The sequence below is a fragment of the Scyliorhinus canicula genome, chromosome 2 (assembly GCF_902713615.1).
Source record: "Scyliorhinus canicula chromosome 2, sScyCan1.1, whole genome shotgun sequence".
Lineage (NCBI taxonomy): Eukaryota > Metazoa > Chordata > Chondrichthyes > Carcharhiniformes > Scyliorhinidae > Scyliorhinus > Scyliorhinus canicula.
The window spans coordinates 267,807,086-267,823,420 of NC_052147.1; positions in this window are offsets into that span (position 1 = coordinate 267,807,086).

Sequence of the window (16,335 nt, forward strand, 5' to 3'; positions counted from 1 at the left end):
TATTCTCCGAGCCCCGCACAAACTACACGTCGGCATTCCTGACAAAGGCCTCCACAGACCCCCAACACGACCAGAAGCCCGACTTTTTGGCCCCATGCTATTCTCCGGCCCAGATGGGCCGAAGTCCCGACATCATCACGCAATGTTTTAACGCCGGCCAACCCACCTGCTTTTCAAGTTCGTCAACCAGTCGTGCTGGGGGGAGGGGGTTTGTGGGAGACGGAGGAGGGGAGTGTGAGAGCCAGAGGGGGGGGGGGGGGGAGTGTGGGAGACTGAGGGGGGAGTGTGGGAGTCTGAGGGGGGAGTGTGGGAGACGGAGGGGGGAGTGTGGGAGACTGAGGGGGGAGTGTGGGAGACTGAGGGGAGAGTGGGGGAGACGGAGGGGGGGAGTGTGGGAGACTGAGGGGGGAGTGTGGGAGACTGAGGGGGGAGTGTGGGAGACTGAGGGGGGAGTGTGGGAGACGGAGGGGGGAGTGTGGGAGACTGAGGGGGGAGTGTGGGAGACGGAGGGGGGAAGTGGGAGACGGAGGGGGGAGTTGTGGGAGATGGAGGGGGGGAGTGTGGGAGACTGAGGGGGGAAGTGGGAGACGGAGGGGGGGAGTGGGAGACTGAGGGGGGGGAATGGGAGTGGGGGGGGGGTAGGGAGAGAGTGAGCGAGTGACTCGTCCAACCCCGGTTACAAAATATCTGCCACCATGCCATGGCGTGCCGGTCACGAAGACAAGGCCGCTGTTTGCCCTGTGGCTTACGGCCACAGGCCACTGACGCACCGGTGAAGAGGACGTAGTTAACTGCCCGTTGGATGCAGAAAGTGACCAGGTGTTAGGCTGCCCGCGTGTCAGCAGCGCAACCAGGCCACCGGGGCACGCAGGTATCCCGTGGCTGGCGGCTGCCGAGGTGTTGACTAACCTCCGTCTAACATGTCCCGTTTCTCTGCCCCCCACCACCCTTCTGTAGGTTAGCACAATGTATGTGAACAGAACGGCTATGTTCTGCGCAGTGGTTGGTGCCGCTGCACTGCATTTGGAGATGCAGCAGCATCCACAGCCACAACCCGCAGTGGATGCAGAGCCAGGTGCAGCAGCAGAGGGACGGGCCGAGGAGTTGCCAGTCGTCGAGCAGCATGGGGGGAGGAGGAGAAAGGGGAGGTGCAGAGAGTGAGGGTGCAGCCACGGCGCCAGAGGCGACGACCAAGGCCGAGGGTGTACCGTGCCCGGATCTCTTTCCGAACAATGACGGACATCACCTGCAGGAGGAGACTCCGGCTGAGTAGGGGGACGGTGACACATATCTGTCACCTCGTGGCGCACCTCGCCCCACGTGGAACGGGAGGAGGACACGTGATCCCGGTTGCCATCAAGGTGACGGTCGCTCTTAACTTCTATGCGACCGGCTCCTTCCAGTCTCCGAGCGGGGACCTCTCCAGGATCTCCCAGTCATCGGTCCACAGGTGCATCCGGGATGTGACCAACGCCCTCTATGCCATCGCCGATCGCTACGTCACCTTTCCCGAGGACCGAGCAAGTCAAGATTCACGAGCTCGTGGATTTGCCAGCGTGGCCGGGATACCGATGGTGCAGGGGGCAATCGATTGTGTTCATGTCCCCATGCGCCCGCCTGCAGGGGATAGGGAGGTCTTCACAAACAGGAGGGGGACATACTCCATGAATATCCAGGTGGTATGCGACCCGCACATGAGGTTCATGAACGTCTGTGCAAGGTTCCCGTGGAGTGTGCATGACTCCTACATACTGGCGCAGTTGTACATCCCTGCGATGTTTGAGGGACTCCCCCCTGGCTGAGAGGCTGGTTGCTGGGCGACAGGGGTTATCCGCTGAGGTCTTGGCTGATGACGCCTATATGGAGGCCTCAGACCAATGCGGAAACACGATACAACGAGGCCCATGCAGCAACCAGGGGTGTGGTGGAGCGCTGCCTTGGCCTCCTGAAGATGAGATTCAGGTGCCTGGACCGCTCCGGAGGGGCCCTGCAGTACCAGCCCAACAAGGTCGCTCGCATTGTTGTGGTCTGCTGTGCGCTGCACAACATCGCGATGCAGAGGGGAGATGACCTGCTGCAGGAGGCGGAGTGAGAAGCTAGTGGCAGTGGTGCCAGCACGGAGGAGGATAAGGAAAGGGAGGAGGGGGAGGAGGAGGACAAGGAGGCTGGCGGAGTGGCGGGCGCAGCACGCAGACACGACCCAGGTGCTGGTGATGCCCAGGAGGCGGCACGACGGACTCGGCGAGGACGGCGGGCATGCAATGCCTTTGTGGCTGCACGGTTCACGCGTCGTATGCGACGTCCCTGCTGAACACCAAACCACCACCTGCATCGCTAGTCGTGCAGAGGGTCAACACACAAGTGCCACCACCACAACCCCCCACACCACCTCTCCGTGTACACTGCTCCACTTCAACATCACCCTTACCACAGGGTCCAGACGGTATGGCACAACATTGATGGCTGTGTCAGCGGGTGTGATCAGTGCCATGTGGAATGATGACAGCCCGCTCTGCGATGAGCTGTGAGCTCAGAAACATTAGAGGGAGTCTGACCCATGGCAATAGCTAAACCATCCACTTTGGTGGCCGCTGAGATCGTCACGGACACTCTATCACGTGCCCGCGTGGGGTAGCTGTGGGAGGGGGTGGGGGGAGGGGAAGGGACTACACAACCAGCACCGAAGTTTCACCGTTCGTCAACCCCAGCGACACTCGGTCACCATCACGATTCCTGTGGCTGTGGAACAATCACACGGTATTACAAGTAAGGTGGAACAGTGCGTTTAATGTTAACAATAATTTACAGATGCCCTAGCCCCTACAACTAATCTGTGCCCTTCACCCATGCCAACTTACTAAGTGTCTCTCTTTGTTGCCTTACGGGCCCTACCACTACGTCTCAGTGATTCCCCAGATGATACAGCAGGAGTGGAGGAGGACTGCTGCGAATCGCCCCCTTCGACTTGTATCTCCTTCGGCAAGCGTTTCCTGGGGCGATCCGGCCTTGATGGGCCAGGCTGCTCTGAAGGGCATCTCGGGTGACATTGTGCCACCCTGCTCTGCCCACTGCCCACCCGATGCACCAGGGATGGGACGGGGGGAGGCCGAGAATTCCGGGAGGTCCCGTGATGGAGTTAATGGGACGGGCCCCGAAACCTCCTCCTCCCTCGGGGAGCCCGGTGGCCCCCGGGCCTCACTTTGGGACAGAGGTACGAGCGGGGAGGTGCTCCATCGCGCCACCGACACCTGGCGCTGCCAGTCCTGGAGGCCAGGATCCGAAGGTTTGCAGAGATGGAGTCCAGGGAGTTAGACATTCCCGCCAGGGACTGTGCGATCTCAACCTGTGAGTGCACGACGCCATCCAGCACGTGTGTCAGGGGGTTGATGCTCTCCGCGACTGACTGCTGGGACTGTGCCATGGCGTGCTGCGACTGGGCCATGACCTGCTGAGACTCGGCCAAGGCCTGCAGCGCGCCGGCAATGTCGTGTTGGCTCTGGCGCATTGCTGCCTGTGAGAGGGCAACCCTGTCCAGGGCCGAGGATGATGCGTGCACATTAAGCCCAACGCCTTGCATAACCTGACCCATTGCCTCCACCGCGGATGCCACCCGTGCGGTGTCGGCCTGGGTTGCTGCCATGAGCAGCACCACTCCCTGCTCCTGGGCGCGGTTCGTCTCCTCTAACAGCGTCTGCAGATGCTGGAAGACAGCCCTCATCCTGTCATTGTGTCCCTGGGTTTCTTGATGCATCGGCTGTGCGGGTGGTTGAGAATCTCCAGGAACTCGGAAAACATCTGGGAGACAGCTGGATGCTGGGCCTGGCCTGCCCTCCACCAGTCCGGGCCCTCGGCTGCTCCGACCTCCACCTGCTGTACCTGCTCAGCTGTGATGTGTGACCCAGACTGTCACCCAGGAGCCTCATCACTAAATAGCCCAACCGGGGTGAGTGTCTCTGGGATGGTGGATGGTGTGGGAGATAGCTGTGCCGCAAGCTCGAGGTCGTCTTGGGTTGACACCTCCTCTATGTCATCGGCCCGCTGAGAGGCCGCAGGGCGTTCGCGGGCCATTTCTCTCTCTTCCTCTCTCGCCGCCTTCTGGGTGTCCTGCTCCACAGATTTGGTTGGGGAGGATGGGACTCCCCGCTGATCGGGTACCCTCTGTCATGCGGCCCTGGGTGCGGTGAGGGCAGATGCCTGTCTCCGCCTGGAGGAAGACGGCCCTGGTCGTTCGGCATCACGTCCTAGGGAAGAGAATGAAACGGGTTATTTAGAGACGCTCGGCCGGGCGCTGGACTGTCCCAGTGGGCAGGGTGTGAAGGGACAGAGGATGGGGGAGGTGTCCCAGTGGGCAGGGTGTGTGAAGGGACAGAGGATGGGGGAGGTGTCCCAGTGGGCAGGGTGTGTGAAGGGACAGAGGATGGGGGAGGTGTCCCAGTGGGCAGGGTGTGTGAAGGGACAGAGGATGGGGGAGGTGTCCCAGTGGGCAGGGTGTGTGAAGGGACAGAGGATGGGGGAGGTGTCCCAGTGGGCAGGGTGTGAAGGGACAGAGGATGGGGGAGGTGTCCCAGTGGGCAGGGTGTGTGAAGGGACAGAGGATGGGGGAGGTGTCCCAGTGGGCAGGGTGTGTGAAGGGACAGAGGATGGGGGAGGTGTCCCAGTGGGCAGGTGTGTGAAGGGACAGAGGATGGGGGAGGTGTCCCAGTGGGCAGGGTGTGTGAAGGGACAGAGGATGGGGAGGTGTCCAAGTGGGCAGGGTGTGTGAAGGGACAGAGGATGGGGGAGGTGTCCCAGTGGGCAGGGTGTGTGAAGGGACAGAGGATGGGGGAGGTGTCCCAGTGGGCAGGGTATGTGAAGGGACAGAGGATGGGGCAGGTGTCCCAGTGGGAAGGGTGTGAAGGGACAGAGGATGGGGGAGGTGTCCCAGTGGGCAGGGTGTGTGAAGGGACAGAGGATGGGGGAGGTGTCCCAGTGGGAAGGGTGTGTGAAGGGACAGAGGATGGGGGAGGTGTCCCAGTGGGCAGGGTGTGTGAAGGGACAGAGGATGGGGAGGTGTCCCAGTGGGCAGAGTGTGTGAAGGGACAGGATGGGGGAGGTGTCCCAGTGGGCAGGGTGTGTGACGGGACAGAGGATGGGGAAGGTGTCCAAGTGGGCAGGGTGTGTGAAGGGACAGAGGATGGGGGAGGTGTCCAAGTGGGCAGGGTGTGTGAAGGGACAGAGGATGGGGGAGGTGTCCCAGTGGGCAGTGTGTGTGAAGGGACAGAGGATGGGGGAGGTGTCCCAGTGGGCAGGGTGTGAAGGGACAGAGGATGGGGGAGGTGTCCCAGTGGGCAGGGTGTGTGAAGGGACAGAGGATGGGGGAGGTGTCCCAGTGGGCAGGATGTGAAGGGACAGAGGATGGGGGAGGTGTCCCAGTGGGCAGAGTGTGTGAAGGGACAGAGGATGGGGGAGGTGTCCAAGTGGGCAGGGTGTGAAGGGACAGAGGATGGGGGAGGTGTCCCAGTGGGCAGAGTGTGTGAAGGGACAGAGGATGGGGGAGGTGTCCAAGTGGGCAGGGTGTGAAGGGACAGAGGATGGGGGAGGTGTCGCAGTGGGCAGAGTGTGAAGAGACAGAGGATGGGGGAGGTGTCCCAGTGGGCAGAGTGTGTGAAGGGACAGAGGATGGGGGAGGTGTCCCAGTGGGAAGAGTGTGTGAAGGGACAGAGGATGGGGGAGGTGTCCCAGTGGGAAGGGTGTGTGAAGGGACAGAGGATGGGGCTGGTGTCCCAGTGGGAAGGGCGTGAAGGGACAGAGGATGGGGGAGGTGTCCCAGTGGGCAGGGTGTGTGAAGGGACAGAGGATGGGGGAGGTGTCCCAGTGGGAAGGGTGTGTGAAGGGACAGAGGATGGGTCAGGTGTCCCAGTGGGAAGGGTGTGAAGGGACAGAGGATGGGGGAGGGGTCCCAATGGGAAGGGTGTGAAGGGACAGAGGATGGGGGAGGGGTCCCAGTGGGCAGGATGTGAAGGGACAGAGGATGGGGGAGGTGTTCAAGTGGGCAGGGTGTGAAGGGACAGAGGATGGGGGAGGTGTCCCAGTGGGCAGAGTGTGTGAAGGGACAGAGGATGGGGGAGGTGTCCCAAGTGGGCAGGGTGTGAAGGGACAGAGGATGGGGGAGGTGTCGCAGTGGGCAGAGGTGTGAAGAGACAGAGGATGGGGGAGGATGTCCCAGTGGGCAGAGGTGTGTGAAGGGACAGAGGATGGGGGAGGTGTCCCAGTGGGCAGAGTGTGTGAAGGGACAGAGGATGGGGGAGGTGTCCCAGTGGGCAGGGTGTGTGAAGGGACAGAGGATGGGGCAGGTGTCCCAGTGGGCAGGGTGTGAAGGGACAGAGGATGGGGGAGGTGTCCCAGTGGGCAGTGTGTGTGAAGGGACAGAGGATGGGGGAGGTGTCCCAGTGGGCAGGGTGTGTGAAGGGACAGAGGATGGGGGAGGTGTCCCAGTGGGCAGGGTGTGTGAAGGGACAGAGGATGGGGAGGTGTCCCAGTGGGCAGGGTGTGAAGGGACAGAGGATGGGGGAGGGTCCCAGTGGGCAGGGTGTGAAGGGACAGAGGATGGGGAGGTGTCCCAGTGGGCAGGGTGTGAAGGGACAGAGGATGGGGGAGGTGTCCCAGTGGGCAGGGTGTGAAGGGACAGAGGATGGGGGAGGTGTCCCAGTGGGCAGGGTGTGTGAAGGGACAGAGGATGGGGAGGTGTCCCAGTGGGCAGGGTGTGAAGGGACAGAGGATGGGGGAGGTGTCCCAGTGGGCAGGGTGTGAAGGGACAGAGGATGGGGGAGGTGTCCCAGTGGGCAGGGTGTGAAGGGACAGAGGATGGGGGAGGTGTCCCAGTGGGCAGGGGTGTGAAGGGACAGAGGATGGGGGAGGGGTCCCAATGGGAAGGGTGTGAAGGGACAGAGGATGGGGGAGGGGTCCCAGTGGGCAGAGTGTGAAGGGACAGAGGATGGGGCAGGTGTCCCAGTGGGCAGAGTGTGAAGGGTCAGAGGATTGGGGAGGTGTCCCAGTGGGCAGAGTGTGAAGGGACAGAGGATGGGGGAGGGGTCCCAGTGGGAAGAGTGTGAAGGGACAGAGGATGGTGTGAGGGGGGGGGGGTGTTTGTCATGCAGGGTTGTCTCACTTGGTGCAGCTCTGCCAACCTCGCATTGCGCGACCTCCCGGGTGGCAGATCCCCCAACAAGGTCCAGGGCCCTCTGCTCAAACGTGGTGAGGGGGTGCAGAATGGGCAAATCCCCTCCAGTCTTGTTCCGCTCACGGGTGTTGTGAGCGGTCTTGTCCTGTTGGGGGAGAGGGCATAGGTAGATCATTACAATATGGCAGGTATCAGCAGGCCATTCAGATACTGGCACAGGTTGGGGGTCAAGTTGTAACAAGACCATTGCATCTCTCCAGGGGGGCTAGAGCGCTGGTTCTGTGACTACTTAGTGAACCACCCTCCGCTCACTCTGCCCAATCCCCCTCCACCCCCCGTGCCGGGGGGGGAGGTGGGTGATTAAGTAAAGGTGGGGGGGGGTGGGATGGTTGTGACCCGGGGGCACCCTCTTGGCACTTACCCTGGCAGCCCTGGCGAGGTCGTGCAGCTTTTTACGGCACTGCTCCCCAGAGCGAGGGGTCTGCCCCACAGCACTCATGGCAGCAGCCACCTCTCGCCAGGCCTGGTGCACCACGCTTGCAGGGTGGCGATGCCCTCTTCTCGAGCAGATGATGCTCCTCCTCTGCTCCACCTCATCGAGGAGCGTTTTCTGTGTCGGCCTCAGCAAACCTCGGCGCTGCCCTCCGTGGCTCCGACATGTTTCCCGTCCCGTTCCTGTGCTCGCCCGCGCCTTTTTACGACGTCGGGCGGCGTCACGTGGCCGCGTTCGTGGCGTGGCCGTGTTCCGACGTCATCTGGAACGTAATTGCCGCGGCCCCGTTCCTAGCCCATTTCCCGGGCGTGGCTACCTTGGGAACGGGGCTGTGTCGGGCCGTCGGCAAATTCGGCCGTTTCCACGGCCGACTCCGCAATTTTCCGCGGGTGCGGAGAATCGCGCCCTTAGTCTGTCAATTCTAATTGTCCTAAAGCTTTATTAGTTTAAATCTTTATCATAAGACATTTACGAGAAATGCATACTCTGTATTAACAATGGCTAAATTCATTCTTATTAAATCTACAAAGCTTTGTGCTGTTTCAAGTGTTCAAACTCCTTGTAATTGCATCTCCAAATTTCCTCATTCTAAAATAAATTGAAGTGATCCCAGGTTTACCTGGAACACATCTGCATTGAATACCTGCTTAGATATCCAGATTATGCCACCAATCGGAAAATATATTTGCCTGATCGCTCCGACTTTCAAGACCTCCGCAGCCAGGCACTTGCGCACCACTTCTAACACTCGCACCATGGTTTGCTGTCAACACCTCACATCCCTTCTCTTATGCATTGTTATTGACATTTATTGTGTTCGTTCTGTCTTACTGATTTTACAACACACTGGAAGATTGATGGAGTTGATCCTCAATCTCATCCCTGAAATAACCAGCTTGTTATCCAAGTTGACAAGAAAGTAAACATGTACATCTATTATTGATTAATAATCCCTGTTCATACATCTTCTTGGATTTTCTTGCTATTTCTGTTCCCTGGGAGACACTGCGTTGTCTGTTTTAAAGGAGCGCCGCGTGAGATACTTTGTCGCTGTATTAACATTATATTACATACAAATTACAACATGGTAACTGGGCATTCGGACCGAGCAATCTGGATTGGTATCAGTCCCAATCCCCCATATCCACACTTTTCCCAGATCGCTTTATTTCCGCCTTTTATAATGGTGATCTAACAATATGAGAAGGGGAGGCGGTGGCTTGGTCTTTTTGTCACTGGACTCGAAAACAAAAACCCAGGGTAACGCTCTGGGGACCCAGGTTCGAATCCCGCCACTGCAGATGGTGAAATTTGAAGTCAATAAAAAATCTGGAATTAAAAGTCTAACGATGACCATGAAACCATTGCCGATGGTCGTAATAAAAAAAAAAATCTTGTTCACTAATGTTCTTTAGGGAAGGAAATCTGTCAACCTTACCGGGTCTGGCCTACGTGTGACTCCAGACCCACAACAATGTGGATGACTCTTAACTGCCCCTCAAGGGCAATTAGGGATGGGCAATACATGCCACCAGTCAGCGACGCCCACGTCCCATGAACGATTAAAAAACAATATGAAGGAATTGGAGGGTTAATTTGGCAAAGCTCTGCTCCTTGATGTGAAGGACCATTCAATGGGCCTGAGGAGTGAGGTATCAACCAGACTCCTCATTACAGAGCACTCTACAATGACCTGTACTGAAATAGCCCTCGTCAGGAAAGGGTAAGGTTGTCTGTGACATCCATCACAGTTCAACAGTAAGGTAAGGGGGCAGGAGGTTTAGAGGGGTTGTGAGGGGAAACCTTTTCACCCAGAAGGTGGTGGGAGTTTGGAACTCACTGCCTGAAAGGGTGGTGGAGGCAGAGACCCTCATAACATTTAAGAAGTATTTAGATGTGCACTAGTTATACCAAGGCATACAAGGCCATGGGTCAATTGTTGGAAAATGAGATTAGAAAGATCAGCTTGTTGTTTTTGACTGTTGCTGACATGATGGGTCGAAAGGGCCTTTTCTGTGCTGTCGGACTCTTTGACTCTACGCCTCAATAGCTTGGCGAGACACACCGTCTAGACTTGTGGGAGCAAATAGTTACTTGTGTGAGATATCAGAGGGCCTTTAACCTGGGCTGCAAACAGCATCTTCAGGATATGAAGGAGAGTGCGAAAGATGCATGACTTGAGAAATGTAAGAGAATGCAAAGTATTGTTGAGGCAACTGCAGAAAGAAAAAAGGGGAAGTGACAGCCTGTTCTCCTTGGAGGTAGGTGTTATCCTCATGCCTCAGCAAGGCATCTTCTAAAAGGTTGGCTAAATATTGGAATAAGTTTACACTTGTGATGATATTCTAGCTCTACTCTGACTGCAATATTGTTGGGTGTTCACTGCTGTGTAACAGAAACCTACCTCGGGAGCCACGTCAGCAGTCATGCCGAAGGCAAAAACATGAGAGCAATTGAGTTTCACAGTGACTGTAGCGTAAGTTAGTCCTGATTGGATTGGATTGGATTTGTTTATTGTCACGTGTACCGAGGTACAGTGAAAAGTAGTTTTGTGCGAGCAGCTCAACAGATCATTAAGTACATGTGAAGAAAAGGGAATAAAAGAAAATACATAATAGGGCAACACAAGGTATACAATGTAACTACATGAGCATCGGCATCGGATGAAGCATACAGGGTGTAGTGTTAATGAAGTCAGAGCAGAAGAGGGTCATTTAGGAGTCTGGTAACAGCGGGAAGAAGCTGTTTTTGAGTCTGTTTGTGCGTTTTCTCAGACTTCTGTATCTCCTGCCCGATGGAAGAAGTTGGAAGAGTGGATAAGCCGGGTGGGGGGGGGTCTTTGATTATACTGCCCGCTTTCCCCAGGCAGCGGGAGGTGTAAATGGAGTCAATGGATGGGAGGCAGGTTTGTGTGATGGACTGGGCGGTTTTCACGAAGTTTCTTGCGGTCCTGGGCTGAGCAGTTGCCATACCAGGCTGTGATGCAGCCCGATTGGATGCTTTCTACGGTGCTTCTGTAAAAGTTGGTAAGGGTTAATGTGGACATGCCGAATTTCCTTAGTTGCCTGAGGAAGTATAGGCGCTGTTGTGCTTTCTTGATGGTAGCATAGATGTGGGTGGTCCAGGGCAGATTTTTGGAGATGTACACCCTTAGGAATTTGAAACTGCTAACCATCTCCACCTCGGCCCTGTTGATACTGACAGGAGTGTGTACAGTACTTTGCTTCCTGAAGTCAATGACCAGCTCTTTAGTTTTGCTGGCATTGAGGGAGAGATTGTTGCCGCTGCACCACTCCACTAGGTTCTCTATCTCCCTCCTGTATTCTGTCTCGTCGTTATTCGAGATCTGGCCCACTATGGTCGTATCGTCAGCAAACCTGTAGATGGAGTTGGAACCAAGTTTTGCCACGCAGTCATGTGTGTACAGGGAGTAGAGTAGGGGGCTAAGTACGCAGCCTTGCGGGGGCCCGGTGTTGAGGACTATTGTGGAGGAGGTGTTGTTGTTCATTCTTACTGACTGTGGTCTGTTGGTCAGAAAATCGAGGATCCAGTTGCAGAGTGGGGAGCCAAGTCCTAGGTTTTGGAGCTTTGATATGAGCTTGGCTGGGATTATGGTGTTGAAGGCAGAGTGTAGTCAATAAAAAGGAGTCTTTATAGGAATATTGTCACTGTGACTAACACATGGAAGTTTGTGAGTGGAGTGACTACAGTTTGGACCTGCTCGCAGACTGGACCTGATGGTTTATTAACGAGCTTCAAAGCCAGAATTTTGACTTCAAAAATAGCACATTTTTATAGCATCAAGGCATTAGCTATTAAGGTTCCCCACAGCAAAGCAAACATCAGGGCTGGGATTCTCTCTTCCGGGGACTAAGTCCCCACGCCAGTGAGAAAACTGGCGGCAACAACTCCGGTGATAACGGGCCCCCCAAGGTGAGGGATTCTTACCTGTCTAGGGGACTAGGTAGACGCCGGAGTGGTAGGCGCTGCACCAGCCGGCACCGAAGGGACTGTGCGGGGTGGCACATGTGCGGAACGGCAGTCATGATCTCGGCATGTGCAGAACCGCCGGCATGATTCCGTGCATGCGCAGACCGGTCGTCATATTTTGGTGCATGCGCTTCTCTGCGCCGGCCATGACGGAGCCCTACAGGGCGCGGCGCGGAAGGAAGACGTGCCCCCACGGAACAGACCCCCCTGCAGATCGGTGGGCCTCGATCGCAGGCCAGGCCACAGTGAGAGCCCCTCCCCCCGGGGTTGGATCCCCCCCCCCGCGCCCCCCCGAGGATCGCCCATGCCGACTTACCTGCCAGGTCCGCCCTGTGGGACCATACGTAACCCACGCCGGCGAGACTGGTTGCTCGGCCCATTGGGGCCCGGAGAATGGTCAGGGGGCCGCTGCCAATGGCCCTCGACTGGTGTGGCGGGATTCCTGCCCCCGCCCAAAAAATGGTGCCGGAGAATACGGTAGCCGGCGTCGGGGCAGGATTCGCACCGCCCCCCGGGGATTCTCCGACCTGGCAGGGGACTCGGTGAATCCCACCCCAGAACTTGAGAAACCAAACTGCCCCATCATTGTCTGCTCAACTGTGCCAATTTTGCCATATAAATACTTTGGCTACAAGACTGGAAATTATGAGGCATGTAATTCATCTCTCGATTCTCCAAAGCCTGTTTATTAAAATTAATTTCCGGGATGTGGCCGTCGCTGGTTGGGTCAGCATTTATTGCCCATCCCTAGTTACCCTTCAAAAGGTGGTGGTGAGTTGCCTTCTTGAACCGCTGCAATACATGAGGTGTAGATACACCCACTGTGCTGTTAGGGAGCGTGTTCCAGGATTTTGCCATGGCGACTGTTCACCATCTACAACGCACAAGTCAGGAGCATCATGGAATATTCTCCACAGCCTAGATGCGTGTGATTCCAACAACACTCAAGAAGCTCAACACCATCCATGCCACATCAGCCTACTTCTCAGCACTCCATCCGCCAATTTAAACCCCTTCTGCCATCAAGACACAGTCGTAGCAGTGTGTCCCACCTACAAGAGGCGCTCCAGCAGCTTACCAAGTCTCCTTCAACAATGTCTTTCAAATCGCTGTCCTCTATCACCGAGAACGAGGGCAGTAGATGCACAAAACCACTGCCGCTTACAAGTTGCCCCACAAGCCACACAACATCCAGGCATGGGACGAGGTCCCTCACTGTTGCTTGGTCAAAATCCTGGAACTCCCTTCCAGGCAGCACTGTGGGTGTACCTGCACCAGATGGACAGCAGAGGTTCAAGAAAGCACCTCACCACCACTTTCTCAAAGGAAATTTGGGAATGGGTGATAAATGCTGGCCTTGCTAGTGATGCCCACATCCCATGAAGGAATTTTAAAAAATTGTACACACAGAATAACCTAATTCATGGAGGGGTACGCATGAGAATGTCACTACCATAGGAGTTGATGAGATGGATGCATTTTAAGAGGAGGATAGACAAACACACGAGGGGTTAGACTAGCAGGATGCAGTAAGATGAAGGGCAGAGTCTCTTATGGAGCATGAACCAATGAAGTGGACCAGTTGTGCCAAATGGCCTGTTTCTAGGGTGGCGCAGTGGTTAGAACTATTGCCTAACGGCGCCGAGGACCCGGGTTTGATTCCGGCCCTGGGGTCACTGCCTATGTGGAGTTTGCACATTCTTCCCATGTCTGCGTGGGTCTCACCCCCACAACCCAACGATGTGCAGGGTAGGTGGATTGGCCATGCTAAATTGCCCCTTAAGTGGACAAAAAAAAGAATTGCGTACTCTAAACTTCTGAGAAAATAAAAGTAAAAATGGCCTGTTTTTGTACGTTCTTTATAATTCAATGTATATATCTCATTTTAAGCTGATTAAAAGATAAACCTCTTGTTTCACCCATACATGCAAGTGGCCACACACACACAGCTCATTGTCACTTCACAAACAGCGCCATAGGAGCAGGCAGTACAATTCAGCTTAAGGCTCATTATTCTTGAGCTCAGCATTCCTTTAATCTTTCAGTACAGTTCTCAATTAGTTTCAACCTTTTATTAGTAAGATATAATCTAAATTATATTCTGTTCTCTTTTTCATCTTTGAAATAGAGGATCATCATCATAAACGCCACAAAACAGAATGGATTTGTGATATTCTGACAGTTCCTAATGGACACTTTAAAAAAGGTTTCTATTGTAATGAAACTCATTATTCATGTTACTATTTGATCTTTTGATCCTGTTATAGCAGTAGACATGGAAAATACTGAAACATTTGCCATTCACGTAGAATTCATCCTGTTTCAGACATTTTCTTTAAGCCTTGCACAGCCCAAATACCTAATCTGAGTTCAATACATGCAAGCAATAAAATTGTTCCCATATTTAAAACTATCAGAGTCTGGTTAATTTCTGAAGAATTGAAGCCCATTTCACAACAGATTTATTTTGACTTCCTTTTCATTCCTTTTTAAATTATGATTTAATAAAACAGAATAAATATAAAGGGGAGGAAAAGGGACCGCAGACATAAAGATGAAAAATTGGACACAGTACAAAGAAGCATTGTAACCATATCAACTGGCCATTGTTATTAGACCAACAATGCTATCCAACAAAGCACAGATGAAATAGAGCCAACCTATTGTGTGTCTTGCGAATTGACTCTCTTAACACAAGGTCAAGTAACCCATCAGCATATGCCTGATTTTGGATAACATGCACAATCGAGGCCATGTTCTGCATTTCGTAACAGATATATTTCAACTTAAACCATCCTGAAGGTGTATTTGAAAAACAAACCAGTGTCAAATATTGGAACTGCAAAGATCATCATGAAGGATGGAGTTCAAAAATCTGAGTGATTGTGTTGACTGTTAATGTAAATCATATGTTGCCTTGTAGTGAAACTTTGCGAATTTTCAACGGGTATGTTGGAAGGTGACATTTTTGAGGGCATCGTGCTCTGACCACGTAGGGAGTTATAGGGTGGACTTTTACTGAAAAATGACAGAGTGACATTTTGGGTGTGGCATGATTCCAATTGCCAACTTCCCCCACTTGTACAAATGTTGCTGTCCCAAGTGAAACATTGCTGTGCCTCACTCATTAGGCATCTGAATCACACAACAGTCCTCATCTGAGTACTGCAATCAAGGCGGCACTGTATTTAAACAGTTCCGCAGCACTCACTCGCAGGCAAGCCTGGAGGATGGCCTAAAGGAAAGCAGCCCGACGATTTTTGGTGGGTGACCTAACAAGTCTTTTGGACATGATGGGGGAGAGATGGTCCACCATCTACTCGTGTGTTGGCAGGAGACCCCCAAACAATGTTGCCATCCCCACCTGGGTGGCAGTGCCAGCTGCAGCCAGTGCCAGCAGCATGACCAGGAGTCCGGGGATACAAAGCCAGAAGATGAATGGCTTCCTATATGCTGCAAGGGTAAGAGACCACCTGTTTCCCCCGAGCATCACCTCCATCAGTCACCTCCGGCATGTCACCCTTAATTCACTTGATGCCAGCTCGCAACCACCCACCACCCAACATCCCAGCTCCTTCCTCCAGACCCCCTGGGACTTCTCATCATAACCCCTTAGAGTCCAGGCGCAGTGCCCACAGATGCCAGTTGCTATAGACCTGACCCGCCAGGCATCTACCTCACAATGTCCTATTTGTGTCCCCGCAAGAGAAGACAACCCTTAATAAAAGGGAGAGGGAGAAGACAGGAGAGGGGGATGTCCGATCTCAGAATCCTTACCACATGTGAACAAAGTGCTATGGAATCTGCAGTGGAGGGCCAGGAGTGAGTCAACGCTGACAACGCGGTTGGCTGCACCATAGAAGTGAGGATCCACTGGATCTCCATCCAGATGACCTGTATCAGGTGAGTTGTTAACTGCACGCACTCTTGTCCTTCCCATTCACTGAACCCATGTCTTTTGCCTTGCAGGGTCACGATCCGATGAGGCCAGGCCATCGAAAGGCAGAGCCCGTCCTGCAGTGCTCGACAGCACCAAGGAGGAGATGTCCGAGGAGGACACTGGAAAGGCATCACAGCCATCTCCCACACCATCCACCAGCCCAGAGACACAAACACTACGGAGCACAGGCTTACCAGTCAGGCTTCTGGGTCACTATCTGGTGAGCACCACACAGCTGCTGATGCACATCAGGTGGAGGCAGGGACACTCCAGGGATTGGGCAGCCGGAGGTCTGCTGAACTCTAGGATGCAGCTAAGCCCAGCCAGATGGCTCTGGACAAGTTCCTCCCAGAGCTGCTGGAGATGTGAAGATAGAGCCGGGAAACCTAGGAGGGGATGTCAGCAACATTGCTGCAACTGCAAGCCCAAATGGAGGAGGCCCAAAGCCTTCAGCCGCTGGAGATGTTGCTGGCGATGCATGGCACCCAGGCCAGCACTGCAAGGGTGGCGACCGCAGTGGAGAACCTGGGGCAGGATGTCAGAGCCATGAGTGGTGATATTGAAGGCATGGAGCAATGTCTGAGGATGATGACCAAGGTCCTCGAGAACATGGCCCAATCACAGAGGAGCATGGGCCAGACACAGAAGGCCATTACTGAGGGGCTGCAGAGCTTGATGCAGTCAGAGTGCCATCGTTAAAACCATGGTTCAGACAATGTCGGGTCTCTCGCACTGGCAGCGCCAGGTGACACG